The sequence below is a fragment of the Chiloscyllium punctatum genome, chromosome 29, assembly GCF_047496795.1.
Source record: "Chiloscyllium punctatum isolate Juve2018m chromosome 29, sChiPun1.3, whole genome shotgun sequence".
Classification (NCBI taxonomy): Eukaryota; Metazoa; Chordata; class Chondrichthyes; order Orectolobiformes; family Hemiscylliidae; genus Chiloscyllium; species Chiloscyllium punctatum.
This window is the reverse complement of record NC_092767.1, coordinates 76907904-76927659: the sequence shown is the minus strand read 5'-3', so window position 1 is coordinate 76927659 and position 19756 is coordinate 76907904. Positions and strand designations below refer to the sequence as shown.

At 42.3% G+C, this 19756-nt stretch overlaps 1 protein-coding gene across 7 annotated transcripts in view; it reads right to left on the bottom strand.

Annotated features, from left to right (window-relative positions):
* The window catches only part of pak4 (p21 protein (Cdc42/Rac)-activated kinase 4), a 136946-nt gene that overhangs the window by 48361 nt on the left and 68829 nt on the right, over positions 1-19756 (bottom strand). For all 7 annotated transcript variants that reach the window (XM_072549527.1, XM_072549528.1, XM_072549525.1 and 4 more), the window contains one exon: positions 3560-3738. The gene's annotated coding sequence lies outside the window, so the exon portion shown is untranslated. The remainder of the gene's footprint in view (positions 1-3559; positions 3739-19756) is intronic.

The window sequence follows — 19756 nt, the reverse complement described above, 5'->3', positions numbered from 1 at the left end:
CAAATTAAAAAATATTGAGTCATAAAATTTCCTATAAAATGTAATTATGTACGAGCACATCCTAACCACTACACTCCAGAATTAATTCAACGCGTGAAGTGTTTTAAAGAGATGTTTCAATATAATTTATAACTTATTAATGACAGAAAACGTAGGCAACATTTGCAGTATTTCACTGCGAGCTGAACACTGCAGCAATAGGAGGCAGCTGTTAGGTCTACATCCTACACAAATCCTGATTGTTTTGTTTTTGCTGTCTCCATATAAACTCTTGCTGGTTGTTCCATGATATTCTGCCCAACTACTGAATTGCCACGTTGGAACCTGGACAATAAATATGGAGTGCAGAAAACCCAAATGCATCAGCTGATCCCATTTTTCACCCTGTACATACACAATGGAAAATGGGATCAGGAGTAAGAAATTCAGCAGACATTTTTCTTTCATGCATTCATGGTTTATGAGCAGGCTGACAAAGCCAGCATTTATTGCCAATGAGAATGTGATGAGTCACTTTCTTTGAACTGTTGCAGTCCCTGTGGTGTAGGTAGACCCACTGCTTTGTTAAGGGGTGGGAGTTACAGGGTTTTAATCCACCAATCAAACTCTTTACCAGCAACAAAATTGGAGGTGTAGTGGATAGCAGAGGGTTACCTCAGATTATGGCAGGTTCTGGACCAGATGGACCAATGGGCTAAGAAGTGGCAGATGGAGTTTAATTCAGATAAGTGCGAGGTGCTGTATTTTGGGAAAGCAAATCTTAGCAGGACTTATACACTTAATGGTAAGGTCATGGGAGTGTTGCCGAACAAAGAGACCTTGGAGTGCAAGTTCATAGCTCCTTGAAAGTGGAGTCACAGGTAGATAGGATAGTGAAGGCGGCGTTTGGTATGCTTTCCTTTATTGGTCAGAGTATTGAGTACAGGGGTTGGGAGGTCATGTTGCAGCTGTACAGGGCATTGGTTAGGCCACTTTTGGAATATTGCGTGCAATTCTGGTCTCCTTCGGAAAGATGTTGTGAAACTTGAAAGGGTTCAGAAAATATTTAGAAGGATGTTGCCAGCGTTGGAGGATTTGAGCTACATGGAGAGGCAGAAAAGGCTGGGGCTGTTTTCCCTGGCGCGTCGAAGGTTGAGGGGTGACCTTATAGAGGTTTACAAAATTATGAGGGGCATGGATAGGATAATTAGACAAATTCTTTTCCCTGGGGTTGGGGAGTCCAGAACTAGAGGGCATAGGTTTAGGGTGAGAGGGGAAAGATATAAAAGAGACCTAAGGGACAACTTTTCCATGTAGAGTGTGGTACATGTATGGAATGAGCTGCCAGAGGATGTGGTGGAGGCTGATACAATTGCAACATTTAAGAGACATTTGGATAGGTATATGAATAGGAAGGTTTTGGAGGGATATGGGCTGGATGCTGGCTGGTGGGACTAGATTGGGTTGGGATATCTGGTCGGCATGGACAGGTTGGACCGAAGGGTCTGTTTCCATGCTAAACATCTCTATGACTCTAAGTCCAGGGGTGCTGATGCTTGGAAAGTCATTGCAGACAGGAAGACATGCTAGAGGTGGGAGAATTTTTAAATTGAGACTGTCCTGCTAGGAGCCCATGTAAGTTAGTGAGCACAGGGTCGATGGTGAATACATAACATAGCCTGATGTTTTAATACTATACTAAAGGAGTGCTACAACGCTGAACATCTAATTAGATACTGAGCCAATATTGTTCTTCTGTTTGAGTGGACATATAGCACTACTGGACAATGAGGAGGAGTGCTCCCTGTGCCCTCATCAGTATTCATCCCTAAATCAATATACCAAAATATGTTTATCGGCGAGTTCTGGGATTTTGGTATGCGCAAACTGGCTGCCGTATCTGTCTCGAGCCTGACAGTACGAAAGTGTCACCAGGACCCAATGATGTACAAAATTGTGACACGAACACAAAAGAGCTAAAATGGCATTGCAAATTCCACATTGTAAGGCTAAACTGACTTCCAATTACTTTTACATGCTTCAATAAACTTTATATCCAAGCTCTGAAATTATCCAATAATGCCAATGCAAGTTCACATAACATTATTCAAATTCATATTCAGTCATCGGAACTGTTAAAATCATACGTGTGCTCAGACCTTCTTTGTATTGCTAATATCTGCTCTCTCTTATGATGATCAGAAAACCCAGTCCATGAAAAAATACTTGCAAAGAAAAAGACACTGCTGCCTCGATTCATTTTATTGATTTACAGTCAGAAATCCTAATACCAGGTAGTACTGGTGGATTACAAAACTGACATCCAATTGAGAACAAGTATTCAAATATAACAGTCTGGAGTTCGCTGCCCAGGGATTGGTGGATAAATGGATTACTTGGTGGGGTATGGAGTCTCTCAGACTGGACATTACCAGGTTAAATCCTCACTCCATGCTGAATTTAGTAATTTCTAGCAGAGCAGCTGTTGGGATTCTTTGTTTGGGTTCAGCAGCACAGGGTCACTGTTGTTACCCTAGATCACAGCTTAGTGCAAGTGTGAGGACAGCCTCCAATATTGAACTGCCACCTGATCAAGGAACCTCCCCAGACTCATGCCACAGACATTGCAAATTTTTTTTGCAGTGGAGAGCAGAAGGGCTTTTTGAAAAAAAACGAACTGCAGTGTTTCCGTAAATAGAAACTATAACATTATAAAAACCACTATAAGGATCTCTACGCCTTAATTATTCTGTCACGAGTCGAGGTCAGACATTTCTGATGGTCAAAAATGTACCACACTGTCCCTAATTCCCAGTTGTTACTTTAACATTTGCAACTGGAAAGCCCAAGGGAGAGCCTTATTAACTCGCAATAGGTCACAATTTCCTAAAGCAAATGACATTTCTCAAATTGGTGTGGTTTGAATACACATTAGCACAAAACAACAGAGCAAAGGAAATAAGCTTGTTAGAATTCAGATAGCCAAACAGAGCTGGAAAGAACACTGGAGCCCAGTCTTTATCCACTTACAAGGACAGCCACACATTGCTTACTGCACACCTCCAGCCAAAAACCCCTCAGCCTCCAGCCAAGTACACAGAAAACTTAATCAACATGTTTGGACATGTTATAACTAACCTCTAGAGCAGGTAGGATTTGAACCAGAACCTTCTTGCCCAAAAGTAGGGGACAATACCATTGCCCATATTAGCCCTGGGAGCTGCCAAATGAATGCCCACCAACTGAACATAATTAACTCCCAGCTGATTTTTTTTATTTAACAAAACTTGTCTATAGTTTTGGAAAAGTTAACAATGCCTGGTTTAAACAATTTAATGAGAAACACACAAACATGAGCATTGACAGAATTCTTACGGACACCAGTTTTCAGAATATTACATGAAAGCTCTATTCTAGAAGGGGACAGCTACCCTTTTATTACCACAACGCAAAGTCTAAAGTTAAGATTTTCGGGATTCTGAGGTCTCCTGTTTAGTGAGAGTTGCTTAACACTATTTTATATTCGCATTTTTACTCTTAAATTGAGCAATAAAGTCAAAAGATGAAGGAAAAAAAATACCTTTTAAAAAGAAAGATCCCCTCTCACAGTTCCAGTAACTGTTGCAGTGTACAGTAAAAGCAGTGAGACCGGTGGAGAACCCTGACGTGTTCTGAATCGAGCTTTTAATGTGGACTGGAAACAAGATGGGAACAGTTGGCTATGTCCAGAGTGCCTTTGAAGTGAGTCCACATTCTGACCTGGAAAGAGAATTGAAACACAACATGATATCAGGAAGAATATGTTGTCCTGCACACAATCAAAAAGGCAGTACTCTTAAAAAGGTCCAGAATCAAACAATGGAATCAGATTTACGAGCTGCTCTGCAGCACAAAAGTCAACCATCATGGTTTAGTCAGCACATAGCAATGCAATCAGTGTTTCAAAGCACAGTGTGCTTCTTGAACTGGCATTGATAGAGGAGACAGACTCACAATCAAAGGATTAGCCTCTTCAACAGATGAGTGGGTGGAATAGTTTGTTTGCCTTTAACCAGTAAAACCCATTTTAGAAAGAAAATGTACAAACAGAAATATCAGATATACGTTGTTCACATTAAAGACATTTACATGAGCCAAGTTATTCTGTACAGAAAGATGAACAATGTATTGCAGCACAGAATTCAGCTTTTCTGCCACATGTTAAGAGTTAACTTTGCAATAATGTCATAAGAAAATTAGTTTCACTAACCTTCAAGCTGCAATATGATTGAACAGTGAGATATAATTTCAATTTCAGTATTTCAAAGTGCAGATTGAGAATGTATTGTTTGAAACATACACTACAACCAGAGAAGGAAGTTTCATGCCACTCCTGAAATCAACTCAGACCACAAAGTCAGAACTTCAGTGATGGTGTAATTCAAAGCCATGGAATTAATGCAAAGAATGCCCCGTCAATTGATGTTTGTTAAAGATTAGAAATTTTGAGACTTCTTTCCATGTAACGTGGTTGCTATGATATGGGATTTCAGAACAGAAACAGTAGTGGGAACAAAGTCGAACTTTTTTTAAATATTTGAAAATATTTGAAAATAAATATTAACAGGGTAAGTAGAAAGAGCATAGGGTTAGGAATAAATGGCTGGATAATTTTTGGAGATGTCACATGATGATGAAAGAGTTGCCGTATTCTAGCTGTAATAAGCAACAGCAGCTAAGATGGCCCTATATAATATATAATTATTGGCCCTATACAACATATTCGCGAAAATTATAATTTGTATTGTACTATGACTTTCAACCGATGTTTGCAGAGGCTTTCGATGTTTAATAAGAATTTATGTTACTGATACAGAACAGTTCTGACATGACGGGCCAAATGGCCTCCTTTCACAGAGCCTGTGTGCCCTTGCATTTAAGGCACAGAATAAGACGAAAGAGATATCCAGCCACACTACCATGAGACCTGTGAGTGCATGAGTGCTGGCCAGAGAGAAAGAAAGCAATGTTCAGCTGTGATGCCCACAATGGTCAACTTGTGCAATCCACAAAATGCCCAAGCTCATGTATAAGTAGCGGATAGGATTGGAAAATGGAATCTATACTCACAGGGGAGGGGGATAAATGTTAATTTGGTAAGGACATTTTTGAGAGAATATTAGTTTAATTTCAAAAAAACCTCCATAATTAGGTTTCATCACCAGCATAAGCAACATTTTTACATGTACTTCGCATAAATAGCCAGTCACCTTGGTCTCAAGCTTCTTTTCATTTAAAGGAGGACAAACACAATAGTCACAATGTGAAGCAAGGCACAGGATATTGTAAGAAATACACAAACCATTAATATAATATAGAATTGGTACTGAACAGAACTGAGTGAACATCTAATTTGTGTACCAGGAAGAGTCAAACAAAATCCAATTAAATACTTGTGGGAATTTTGAAGAAATCCCTGAGCAGGGTAGTCCAACAACTTGTATTTTTAATGGAGCTTTTAAATATAGAAAAACGTCCCACGGCACTCACTAAGGCACAAGACAAATAGATGCCTGGCTAAAGGGTGGAAGATGTAGGACAGCCAAATCTGTTAACCAGAGGAGAGTTTTAAAAACAAGAATCTGAAAAAGAAGAGAATGCAGTGGAGGATGGAGGCCTGTAACTTAGGGTTAAGGTGCAACTGCCATATACCATTGAATGTAGTAGGGAAGGAGGATGGAAGGAAAAGGCATTGACAGTTTAAAGAATAAGTTGAAGGTAGTTAGAGATGGGGAGCAAATGATAAACAACTGAGTTATATATTGCATAGAGATTTCCAGCTTAATCCTTGGTTTGTCCTGAGTTAACCAATGGAGAAAGTGAGGACTGCAGATGCTGGAGATCAGAGTCTGTGGTACTGGAAAAGCACAGCAGGTCAGGCAGCATCCAAGAAGCGGGAAAGTTGATGTTTTGGGCATAAGCCCTTCATCAGGATTGAGTAAACCAATTTCAATCTAAGTGTGATCTTTGATTTCTCTTACCATCCAACCTTCCCCTCTGTTCCACTTGCTGCTCACCACTGAAATAACTCCACAGAAGCTGGTATTCCGTCACTAAGTCACCCTTTATTTACAATTGGACAGTCCTTAACACTGATCAAGTTCCCTCAGAGCCAGCTTTGAGTGATTAGAATTTCTGATACTCCTGTTTATAATCGGACAGCCAGGGCTCCCGATTGCACCACATTGATAGCCCCAATCAGGGAACTCCTGCAATGAGGTCCATCTGGCTGACCTCATTAAAATCACAACATTCCTCCCCCTCGGAATCAGAAGACTTGTACTGGTTTTTTGTAGCTCCTCTTGGGGCATTCCAGAAGTGGGTCCTCCAACTCTGCCTCTGACACGAACACGCAGTAGCTTGCCTTGAGCTTCCATAGCGTCTCAGAACAAATTCACTTTCTTCTTCAAGTGACAAAGGCATCAAGGCAGCAACATCTGCCGTGTCCATCTAAAAAGTATAAAACCCACCATTTTCCCTATGTCTCCAGTTCTGAGGAAGAGATTCACGTTGGACTTGAAACATTAACTCTCATCAACAGAGGGGAAAGGCAGGGAAGCAGGCAGCCATTATTGAAGTTACATTATTTGGGCCTCCCAACAGAGAGGGTAGCATAACAAAATATTTGGGTACCACAATACATAACACTTATCCTTGGGACAGTATTAAAAAATGTAATGTGGCCACTGGAATCCGAACAAGAAGCCTTCAGAATTTCTGCATTAAAGGCAGGCAGATGTCCTTTTGGATCCATTTTCCCAATTGCTCTCTCACCCACCATTAAGATCCCATTCTAAAATGGTTGCGTCTCACGACACCCTGAAAGATGTACATGGTACATGTGGGAAGTTCTGCTCATACACCTTGAGAGACATTCTAACAGCATAGCCATAGGTGGCACCTAAATAAGCACAAACATTATGAAGAAACAGGGTGGAATGATGCAACTGGCAATACTGGCATTTTAAACAGGCCCAGCATGTGTGTTGGGGGTGGGGGGGGGGTCATCAGATATTCATTCCGAAAATAAAAGTTGCACCTGCTAACTGTGTATGTCAAGTGCTTAAATGCTATAAAACCTTTGTGACTCATGATTAGATCACACCCTATATTCAGTTGCCGAGTTGGAATTTCCCAAACAACAGCTCAAATATAATCACCTTTCAGACCTGCAATCCCTAGCCTTCCAAAGAACAAGGGCAGCAAATGCTTGGGAACACCACTATCTCCAAGATCCCTGCTGAACCCAAACACCACCCTGCCTTGGAAACGTATTGGTGCTTCATCATTGTAGCTAGGTCAAAAACCTCAAACTTCCTCCCTAACAGCGCAGTGGGTTAATGCACATCCCAAGAATAGTAGCAGTTCAAGAAGACAGCTCATCAACACATTCGTTAGGATAATTAGGGATGAATAATAAATGCTGGGATAGTCAGTGATAACCTGTGAACACACCCAACCAAATATAAACATTTATATAACATCTTTAGTATCACAAAATGTATCAAATTGCTTTACAGGAGCATCCCCAGACGTTGGGAACAAAACCACGCAAGAAAGTAGGACAAATGATCAAAAGATTGGTTCAAGATTTTAAGGATCGTTATTACAAGAAAAAAAAGACACAGATGTTTAGGGAGGGAATTCCAAAGCCTAGGGTTCAGCTAGCTGTAAGCATAGCTACCAACAAATGGAACAATTAACATTGGGAATACTCAACAGACTGTATGTTGATGAAGGTTATTGAAAGGGGGGAAGCATGGTCATGGGGAGACTTGGATACAAGAATGAGATTTGTTAAAGTCTGCCAGGCCATGGGTCAATATAAATCAGCAAACACAGAGTGATACTTTGAATGGGATTTGGTCACAATAAAGGAAAGACACAACACATGATCCACATTAACTACATCACAAAGACCAAACACTGACTTCAGTAATTTATCTGAACCACTGTGCACTGCCTCGGTATGGCAAATGTCCTGTACGCAAGCAAACTGCCTGCATACCTTGAATAAGCCACTCAGACAGGATGTACAGTAGCTGGTCTCTATAACTACAGAGAATGCAGAAGCTCTGGAAAAAATGCAAAATAATATTTACAAGCATAATACGGTATTGATAGATTGGAACACGAAGTCTGACCAGGCTGGGATGACTTTCATACAAACAGCAAATGCTGAGAGGTGACCTAATAGAGGACTTCCAAAATTATTGAAGGAGTTGGTGTCATGAAGATTGAGGGAGCTGGAGCTTTTCTCATTGGAGCAAAGGAGGATGAGAAGTGACTTGATAGAGATGTACATGATGATGGGAGGCAAAGATAGAGAGGCTAGCCAGAGACTTTTTCCCATTGCCAAGCTGGTTCAGTGTACTATGTGCTTGCTGTGGGAGGTCAACGACTCTGGTGTGACTGGCTCCTATAAGTGTGGAAAGTGTGTGCACGTTCAGCTACTGACAGAGCACATTGCAGCACTGATGAAAGAACTCGAGGACCTTCGGCTCATCCGAGAGAACGAGATCTTTCTGGACAAGACCTTCAGCGAGGTTATTACACCGACCATACCAGAAAAGAGCAAAAGAGAGCAGACGATGAGGAAGGCAGAGAGGAGCCAGGTGCAAGAGACCCCGGGGGAAGTACCTGTCAGGAACAAGTTGAATCTTTTGGAAACATTACAGACAGATGACACTGCCAGTCCGCAAGGTGACCAGGTCTGTCAATCAAAAGTTGGCGTGGAGACAGAGTGGAAGAGTCGGACATCGCACAGAGCCGTGGTAATGGGGGACTCCATAGTGAGAGGAACTGACCGGGGTTTTTGTGGCAGCAGGTGGGCCTTAAGGATGGTGTGTTTCCTTCCTGGTGCCAGAGTTAAAGACATCACAGAGTGCAGGAAATCCTCAAGGACGAAGGTGAAGAGCCAGGGGTGGTGATACATGTCGGCACAAATGATGTCGGGAAGAAGAGGAGGAACATACTACAGCGGGATTTCGGAGAATTGGGAAGGCGGCTGAAAAGCAGGACGTCCAGGGTGGTTATCTCCGGTTTGCTTCCAGTTCCTCGGGCTGGTGAGGCCAGAAACAGGGAGATAATGGACTTGAATGTGTGGTTGGGGAACTGGTGCAGGAAGCAAGGATTTAAATTCTTGGATCACTGGGGTATGTTTTTGTGGTAAGCATAAATTATACGAGAGACGGTTTGCACCTTAATAGGTGAGGGACCAGCATTCTGGCAGGCAGGTTTGCTACTGCAACACAGCTACGTTTAAACTAAGTAGCTGGGGGGGGGGAAACAAACTGGATGTTTAAGAAGGAAATTGAAGGGAAAGTTAGAACAAGGGAAGTCAAGAAAGACAACTGTATCAATGAGGCAGAAAACTCAAAAAGGGATCATGCTGTAAAGTTGAGTGAAATAGGAGTTGATGGGAAGGGTGAGGGCAGTAACAAATTAAAAATACTACACATGAATGCACAAAGCATTAGAAATAAGATGGATGAGCTTGAGGCTCTTTTGGAAATTGGCAGATACGATGTTGTGGGGATAACGGAGACGTGGCTTCAAGTGGACAGGGCCTGGGAAATGAATATTCAAGGCTACGTGTGCTATCGTAAGGACAGATTGACAGGCAGAGGGGGTGGGGTGGCCATGTTGGTAAGGGATGATATTCAGTCCCTTGGGCAGGGGGACCTAGAATCAGGGGATATAGAGTCAGTGTAGATAGAGCTGAGAAATTCTAAGGGTAAAAAGACCCTCTTGGGAGTTATCTATAGGCCCTCAAACAGTAGTCTGGATGTCGGATGTAAGTTGAATCAGGAGCTGAAATTGGCCTGTCGCAAAGATGTTGTTATGGGGGATTTCAACATGCAGGTAGACTGGGAGAATCAGGATGGTATTGGACCTCAAGAGACTTTGTGGAGTGACTCCGAAATGGATTCTTATAACAGCTGGTGCTGGAGCCTACCAGGGAGAAGGCAATTCTGGATCTGGTATTGTGTGCAACGAACCAGAATTGATCAGGGACCTCGAAGTGAAGGAGCCATTGGGAAGTAGTGACCATAATACAATAAGCTTCAATCTGCAATTTCAGAGGGAGAGGGTACAATCGGAAGTGACAATATTTCTGCTGAATAAAGGGAACTATGGAGTTATGAGGGAGGAGTCAGCCAAAGTTCAATGGTGCAATACCTTGGCAGGGATGACAGTGGAGGAACAATGGCAGATATTTCTGCGTATAATGTAGAAGATGCAGGATCAGTTCATTCCAAAAAGGAAGAAAGATCCTAGGAGGCAGCATGGGTGGACATGGCTGACAAGGGAAGTTAAGAAACATATAAAGTTAAAAGAGAAAAAGTGTAATATAGCAAAGATAAGTGGGAACATGGAGGACTGGGAAGCTTTTAAAGAACAACAGAGGATTCCTAAGAAGGAAATATGCAGAGAAAAAAATGAGGTACTAAGGTAAACTGGCCAAAAATATAAAGGAGGATAGGAAAAGTTTTTTTAGGTATGTGAAAGGCAAAAAAATGGTTAAGACTAAAATTGGGCCCCTGAAGACAGAAACAGGGGAATATATTACAGGGAACAAAGAAATGGCAGAAGAATTGAATTGGTACTTCAGATCAGTGTTCACTGGGGAAGACACAAGCAATCTCCCTGAGGTAACAGTGTCTGAAGGACCTGAACTTAAGCAAATTTATATTTGCCAGGAATTGGTGTTGAAGAGACTGTTAGGTCTGAAGGTTGATAAGTCCCCGGGGCCCGATGGTCTACATCCCAGGGTACTGAAGGAGGTGGCTCGAGAAATCGTGGATGCGTTGGTGATTATTTTTCAGAGGTCGATACATTCGGGATTAGTTCCTGCGGATTGAAGGGTGGCTAATGTTATACCACTTTTTAAGAAAGGTGGGAGAGAGAAAGCAGGAAATTATAGACCAGTTAGTCTGACCTCAGTGGTGGGAAAGATGCTGGAGTCTATTATAAAGGATAAAATTATGACACATCTGGATAGTAGTAACAGGATAGACCAGAGTCAGCATGGATTTATGAAGGGGAAATCATGCTTGACTAATCTTCTTGAATTTTTTGAGGATGTAACTCTGAAGATGGATGAGGGAGATCCAGTAGATGTAGTTTACCTGGACTTTCAGAAAGCTTTTGATAAAGTCCCACATAGGAGGTTAGTGAGCAAAGTTAGGGCTCATGGTATTGGGGGCAAAGTACTAACTTGGATTGAAAGTCGGTTGGCTGATAGGAAACAAAGAGTAGTGATAAATGGCTCCATTTCGGAATGGCAGGCAGTGACCAGTGGGGTACCGCAGGGACCAGTACTGGGACCGCAGCTTTTTACAATATATGTTAATGATATAGAAGATGGTATTAGCAATAACATTAGCAAATTTGCTGATGATACTAAGCTGGGTGGCAGGGTGAAATGTGATGAGGATGTTAGGAGATTACAGGGTGATCTGGACAAGTTAGGTGAGTGGTCAGATGCATGGCAGATGCAGTTTAATGTGGGTAAATGTATGGTTATCCATTTTAGTGGCAAGAAGAGGAAGGCAGATTACTACCTAAATGGAATCAATTTAGGTAAAGGGGCAGTACAGAGAGATCTGGGTGTTCTTGTACACCAGTCAATGAAGGTAAGCATGCAGGTACAGCAGGTAGTGAAGGCGACTAATAGCATGCTGGCCTCCATAACAAGAGGGATTCAGTATAGAAACAAAGAGGTGCTTCTGCAGCTGTACAGGCCCCTGGTGAGACCATACCTGGAGTACTGTGTGCAGTTCTGGTCTCCAAATTTGAGGAAAGACATTCTGGCTATTGAGGGAGTGCAGCGTAGGTTCACGAGGTCAATTCCTGGAATGGCGGGTTTACCTTACACTGAAAGACTGGAGCGACTGGGTTTGTATACCCTTGAGTTTAGAAGACTGAGAGGGGATCTGATTGAGACATATAAGATTATTAAAGGATTGGACACTCTGGAGGCAGGAAACATGTTTCCGCTGGATGGGTGAGCGCTGAACCAGAGGACACAACTTAAAAATATGGGGTAGACCATTTTGGACAAAGATGAGGAGAAACTTCTTCACCCAGAGAGTGGTGGCTGTGCGGAATGCTCTGCCCCAGAGGGCAGTGGAGGCCCAGTCTCTGGATTCATTTAAGAAAGAGTTGGATAGAGCTCTCAAGGATTGTGGAATCAAGGGTTATGGAGATGAGGCAGGAACAGGATACTGATTAAGGATGATCTTCCATGATCATATTGAATGGCGGTGCAGGCTCGAAGGACAGAATGGCCTACTCCTGCACCTACTGTCTATTGCGGAAATAGCTATCAGGAGGTGGTATAATTTTCAAGTGATTGTGTAATCACTTGATGCATGTGATTACATGGTGGATGCATGGAACGCACTGCCAGCAGTGGTAGTAGAATCAGATACATCAGGGACAGTTAAGCGATTCTTGGATCAGCACATGGAAGATAGTACAATGAAGGGTACTTAGGTTAGTCTGATCTTAGAGTAGGATAAAAAGACAGCACAATATGGAGGGCTGAAGGGCCTGTACTGTGCTGTACTGTTCTATGTTCAATATCTTAAGATGCTGCCAACATGTCGGGGGTTTCCAAATTAGGCATAAATCCAACAGGTAACACAAGAAAAAAGTGTTCTTTTTTCCAATTCATTCATGGGATATGGGTGTCTTGGCTAGGCAAGCATTTATTGTCACTCTAACTGTCTAGTAGAAGACACTGGTGAGCTGCTTTCTTAAACTGTATTGAAAATCACACAACACCAGGTTACAGTCCAACAGGTTTATGTGGAAGCACTAGCTTTCAGAGTGCTGCTCCTTCATCAGGTAGCAGTGGAGCAGGATCATAACACACAGAATTTATAGTAAAAGATCAGTGTCATGCAACTGAAGCGATATATTGATCAAACCTAGATTGCTGTTAAGTCTTTCATCTTTTAGAATGGGTTGCAGGTTTCAGTTCATTAATATGTAAATCCCGGAATTACTTTTAAATCACATTCTTGAGATAACTGAAGGTTTGATACAAAAAGGTGACATCTCAGCACAATGTATTAAAGGTGTGAGATTAGAGTGCACCTGTTTCCCCATGTTGATTGAGGTTTCCCCATGGTTATAAATTCCTACTTTGGAAATAGAAGATGTTACATAGATTGACTGTCTGCAGATTGTGCTTTTTGAGCAAAATGGAATGTGCCTGAAAGGCAAATTCACTCCATAGACTTGCGTGCACGCAGGGGGAGGGAGAGGGAATGTGAGTGTGCACATGAGTGTGAATGGGCGCGAGGGAGCATGTGCTTGTGTGCTTGGTAGAGTGTGTGCATGAGTGTGACAGAGTATAGACCTGAGACAGGCTGTGTGAATGGGTGAGAGCGTGGGGAATATATGCGTGTGTATGTCTGAGAGAGCACATATATCCTCCAAGAAGCACTTAGGGATATGCAACAATGCAGAATGGCCAAGCAGAGGCTGATAGCCAAGTTCAGTACCCATGAGGATGGCATCAACCAGGACCTTGGATTCTTGGCACACTGCAGGTGACGCCACTATACTATACACCTACAAGCACATATACAGACACTCTTACACCCATGCAGACCCCCCTCTCATACACATGTTCTCACAGACACACATACATACAACCCCCACACACCCTCTCAAAGGCTTGTACTCCGCCACATACACTCTACCAAGCATGCACACAAACACACTCTCTCATGCCCACACTCACTCCCTCCCTCACATGCATGGACACACACATTGAAGTGAATTTGCATTTGCACAATTATATTTGCAGATACATTCTATTTTTCTCAAAAGAAAAACACAACCTGCAGGCAGTCAATCCAAGTAACATTTTATATTACAAAGGGAGAAATGGAGGGTAAAAAGGTCAGATATATTTAAGAGGAAACTTAATAAATGTGAGGGAGAAAACAAGAAGAGATGTTGACTGGGTGTGATGGGGAAGGGTAGGAGAAGCTAGTATGGAGAATAAATGGCAAGGTAGACCTGTAGGGCTTATAATTATTGCACTATACATACTATGTAACAGGAGCCCCACAGAGCAGAGAATCCACTGAACACGATGACCTGATCAGAACTCCAAACAATGCAAGAGGAATACACTACCTGACAAGTCTTTGCAATATAAATACAAGAGTCAATCTTAATTCCATTGTAAAGTATATCTGCTAAGTCACTTCAGTTAAAAAAAAGTCAAAATATTAATACTTCACTACCTTCAGCAATTTATGGACCTCACCCAATTATTCTCATTAAAAAGTGACTTCCTGCACGGTGAATCAAATTATTGTTCAAGTTAACATTTGCTGTAAATAATTTATTTCATTTGTGGATAATCTAGTAGAGCAATGTTCTGCACCAAAGTGCTTTAAGACTCACCTTCTTTAAAAAAAAAGGTATGAGTCCTGAGATAGCAAGGCTTGTGTCCAACTATTTAGATTTGTTGACCGTGCTACTCTTTGAAATTGTAGTTCTCCGAAATAAATTTGTCTTTAATGAAAAGTCACCAACCTGAAAAGCTAACTACCTGCTGAACACTGCCTATGTTTTCTGTTTTTGTTTTGCAGTGACTGCTCTTGAACTGTGAACATTAAATCATCAATTTTGGGCTGGTTTTCCCCCAAGTAAATCAATGACAGTGGCCTCAGCAAATCCCCACCTGAACTTATAATGCTGTGAAGCATCTACAAGCTGCAGAAACCTTGAGGGAGTCTCTGCGTGTAACAAAATTTCCATAGTTCAGTCGCTGAACAGCAGCCAGGAGTGGCTGAATTCATGAACAGGGAAGCATCTCTAGACTCTAGGGGGAACAGTGTTATCAGGTTAAAAATAAACTGTAGCACATTCTAAATTCAAAGAAGCTGAAACAAGTATGCCTGCCAAAGTAACACATTTCATACAAATACACAGACTGCTATTTAAAGTAGGTGAAGGAAAGGGTGAAAGGGATTCCCTAGTGATTAGGGTAGTATGTGAGCTACAGAAATGAGAATGTCTGCCTCCATCACCTGTCCGCAACGTCAAAAATCAAATGACGTCAGGTCATAGTGCAACAGGTTTATTTGAATTCAAGCTTTTGGAGCACTGCTCCTTCCTCAGTCCAACTCCAGCATCTCCACATCATACCTGCGATGGGTCACCTTGGCTCCGCAGAATCACAATAAAGGATCACGCTGGCCTCAAAGCAGAAGAGTAAGTGAAAAATCAATAAAGTCTTCGGCCCTCAAATCTGCCCTCTCTTGCCTCTGTGTTGCACTTTACATCCCTACAGCTCTTTATCCACTAATGACAGAGGTGTGCATTCATAAGCATCAGATTCAGAATGAGCTGTGAGGCCTCTGACAGTTGAATAGTTTGCAGTACTTATCTGGTCTATCTGGCACGATATCACACAGAGACATGGACAGAAGCACGGATGGGGGCAATAGAGGAGCTGAGGTTGGGAAATATTAAAGAAACAGCACACAGGCAAGGTTATTGAACAGAATGGCAAGCTAATTGGGCATCATAGGAGATTAAGTGTGCATTCTAAGGAATTCATTAAACTACTAATAGGCCAAGGGCAGGGAAATGTTTTATAAGGTGAAAAACTTTCATGGAGAAAAATCATTCCTTTTGACAAGTGGTAAGTCACCAGAGATCTTAGATTCAAAACCCACTGGTGAAGAGATCTCAAAGAGAGACTAGGGAAGTTTTTTCAGCTCAGAGTTGTCAAACTCTAGAATGCTGAAAGGTGGTGGAAGCATAATGGCTCAGTGGTTAACACTGCTGCCTCACAGAGCCAGGGACCTGGGTTCACTTCCAACCTCTGGCGATTGCCTGTGTGGAGTTTGCACTCTCCCCCCCATGTCTGCATGGGTTTCCTCCCACAATCAAAGGATGTGCACTTTAGGAGAAGTGGCGATACTAAATTGTCCCATAGTGTTCAGTGATGTGTAGGTTGGATGCATTAATTAGGGGTAATTATAGGGTAAGGGAATGGGTCTGGGTGGATTACTATTTGGAGGGTCAGTGTGGACTTGTTGGGCTGAAGGGCCTGTTTCCACACTGCAGGGATTCTAGGATAGTCAGAACATGGCATGGGAACGAGAGCCAGCACAGGCCACTACGGGCCGAATTGAACCCTCTGTGCTGCAAGACTCAGCAGTTCTACGAAAGGTTAAATGAACAAGGCAACAGATTGGTAATTTATAAAAGCTTGTAAGAAGATTACACAGGATAAAACCAAAGCTGGGAAGACACACCAATTTGAGGAACTAGAAGAATAATCAAATAATGCTCTGGGGCCGTCTGATAAAGAAAGAACTTCCAAATTTAAAGTTTCATTCAAAACAGAGCACCTTCGGGAATATAGTACTTCCTTGGTTAACTATAACTGTGCTCAATCTGAAATCTTTTGACTCAGAGATGAGCAGGCTGTCCTTTAAGCTTCAGCTGCCAGCAATGTACAGCAGAGGTTTTGTACACACCTCTTGTGAGGACATCAGCATTTTTAGTGCAAGTGGTCAATTCAGTAACAATATGTAACATACCAAACTAAGTTTTGGTTTATTTCAGTAATATGGCTCGCTCCACTCAAATGGTTGCTGCTGCCTGGCCTCTTCCTTGAAGGAGGTCACTGAAGTGGAGATTCTCTCTGGTTCAGTGGCTTAACTCTCTATGGAAAACAGCCCAGAAAATCATTTACGCAGAGGCTAAACTGCCAGGAACGGTTTAAAAGCTAATCCCCGTGACTGGCCTCCTGCCAATAATCATCCAACAACACCCCCTACTCCTTTATCAGAGGCCGTTTTAACATCTCATTTGGAAAACAGAGGCCCTATCTGTTGATTCGGATGTGTGCAAGAGGACATATGCCACGATTCCAACAAGCAAGGGAGTTCTCCCAATGCCTCGGCCGAGAGTCATACCTCAACTGACACCTAAAGATAATCAAACAGCTCACTATCATGCAAAAGACCCAAATTGTTTGTTAAGTCTCTCATCTTTTAGAATGACCATGTTGGTTTCAGTTCAAACAATCCAAGTCTTTATCAATATATCATTTCAGTTACATCACACTGTAAACTTGTGCTATAAGTTCTGTGTCTTAGGATCTTACACTCCACAACCACCTGATGAAGGAGCACCGCTCCGAAAGCTAGTGCTTCCCATAAGCCTGTTGGACTATAACCTGTGATTTTTAAACTTAGTACACCTCAGTCCAACACCGGCACCTCCAAAGCTATAAAAGGAAGCTACATATTACAGTAGGAGGAAATGTTCAACATTACACCACCCAGAAAAGCCATTACTATCACATCACTATGACAGCAAATCAGAAATGAGGAATGTTGTGACAAAGAATTCACCTTGAGTTTACCCAATGCCTGCCCACCATCTACAAGGTACAGGTCAGGAGTGTGATTTAATATTCCACGCTCATCTGGATGAGTGCAGTTCCTATTTGAATCTTGACACCATTCAGGAAAAACATTGCATGGAGAGAGAAATGGTTCATGTCAAGTGTCTGGGAGAAAGAAAGGACTGCAGATGCTGCAGCACAGAGTCAAAAGTGTGGTGCTGGAAAAGCACAGCCAGTCAGGCAGCATCTGAGGAGCAGGAGAGTCGACATTTCGAGCCTAAGCTCTTCATCAGGAATAGTTTGGAGTCTGATCTAACTCTTGGTCAGAACTGACAGAGGCTGGAAATTGTAGTTTTTTATGCTGTAGACAGAGCAGAGAGTGAGAGTGAGGGGAACAGATGGTGAAGCTGCTCGGAATGTAACCTGTCAGGTAATAGGTTTAAGGTGAAAAAGGAAAGATTTAAACGGGAGCTGAGGGGTAGCTTTTTCACCCAGACGATACTGTGTATGCAATGAGCTGCCAGAGGAAGTGGTGGAGGCTAGTACAATTCTAACAATTAAAAGTCATCTGGATGGGTACATGACTAGGGAGGGTTGAGATGTATGGGCCAAATGGGATTGGATCAGATTGGGATGTCTGATTGGTGTGGACGAGTTGGACCGAAGGGTCTGTTTCAGTGCTGCATGACTCTAACTGTAACAGCTTGATTGGGTCCCCATCCTCCAGCTTCAATGGTACTACCTTCACCATTGACTATTCACCACACAGTACTGTATATAATATCTACATGGTACATTGCAAATCTCCTCCGACAGTACCTTCCAAACCTGCAACCTCTATAACTTAGAAGGGCAAAGATAGCAGATGCAGGGGAACATCATCTACAAGTTTCTCTCCAACCCCCACACACCAGCCTGATTTGTAACTATGCCGCCATTCCTTCTCTACTGCAGAGTTACAATCTTGGAACCCCCTGCCTAACAGCACAGTAGGTCTCTCTATATTCCCAAGGACTACAATGGTCCAAGGTGGAGCTTACCACTGCTTTCCTGAGGGCTATCAGAGATGGTCTCCCTGTGCTTGTGTAGGTTTCCTCCAGGCGCTCTGGTTTCCTCCCACAATCCAAAGATGTGCAGGTCAGGTGAACTGGCCTTGCTAGATTGACCATAGCGTTAGGTACATTAGTCAGGGGTAAATATAGGTAGGGGAATGGGTCTGGGCGGGTTACTCTTCAGAGGGTCGGTGTGGACTTGTTCGGCCAAAGGGCCTGTTTCCATATGGTAGAGAATCTAATCTAATCTAATCCTAGAAGAGTATAAATACTGGCCTAGCCAGTGACATCTATATCCACCAATGAATTTTTTTTTAAATTGGAATTTAATTCTCCACAATGCAACATCGACACGTATTGCAGTCAACTTGGCTTCAGGCTGATCTCACAAGTAGTGAATGAGATAAATGATGAGTTGGTGAAACCTGATGAATTTTGCCACTTTGTTGTTGATCAATACTGGCCAAAAGGAGTTGTTTCATTTGTCTGAAAAATACTTTATGAAGAAGGGAATGCACTTTCAGCAGGCTATGATTTTTGGGTAACCCTTGTGGCAAGATTTTCATGTGTCAAGTTGATAGTTGAAATTATTATTTACTGCAAATATTGCTGTCTTCTGAGAGTCAGGAAGTTATGGTTATGTGGGAAGAAATTGAGTTTTTGAAAAGAGTAAATTGTAGGGGGAAACGAATGATTCGGGAAGGCAAGGAACTGAACTGTTTTGAAAATCAAAGAATGGACAAGTCAGAGTTGGAGAGGAGCAAAAGGCCTTGGTTGCAATGCTGTAACCATCTTGGGAAGAGGGGGATGATATTGAAGAGCATATCTAAAAGGATGGCACAAGAACATGATGAAGAATATCCCAATGAGAAAAAAAATAAACTTTGTGCAATTATATTACATCCCTAAATAGAATCAAACACAGAGAAGAGGAGGTGGTCAGAACAATCTCTGGGTAAATATCTGTAAAACAACACAAGAGAATTAACCCCTCGACCAAACAGATGAGTGATGAATGCACAGTGCATCTCTGTGGAACTGCTAGTAAGATTAATTATGTTTGTCTCCCTTTGATTTTTTTGGTTACTCCTCATTGCTCACTAACACCATCTCATAACCTTCTCTCCCATTATCACTTCTCATGACTGACTGTGCCTTGCACTCAGTTCATTTCACCTGTTCACCTTTTCAGCATCTACAGCAGTTTGCACTCCCAACACATTTCTCCCTTTCTCAGTGCTTGCCTTTAATCAAGAAACGGTCAGTGGAAGCTTGCAAAAACAGCAGC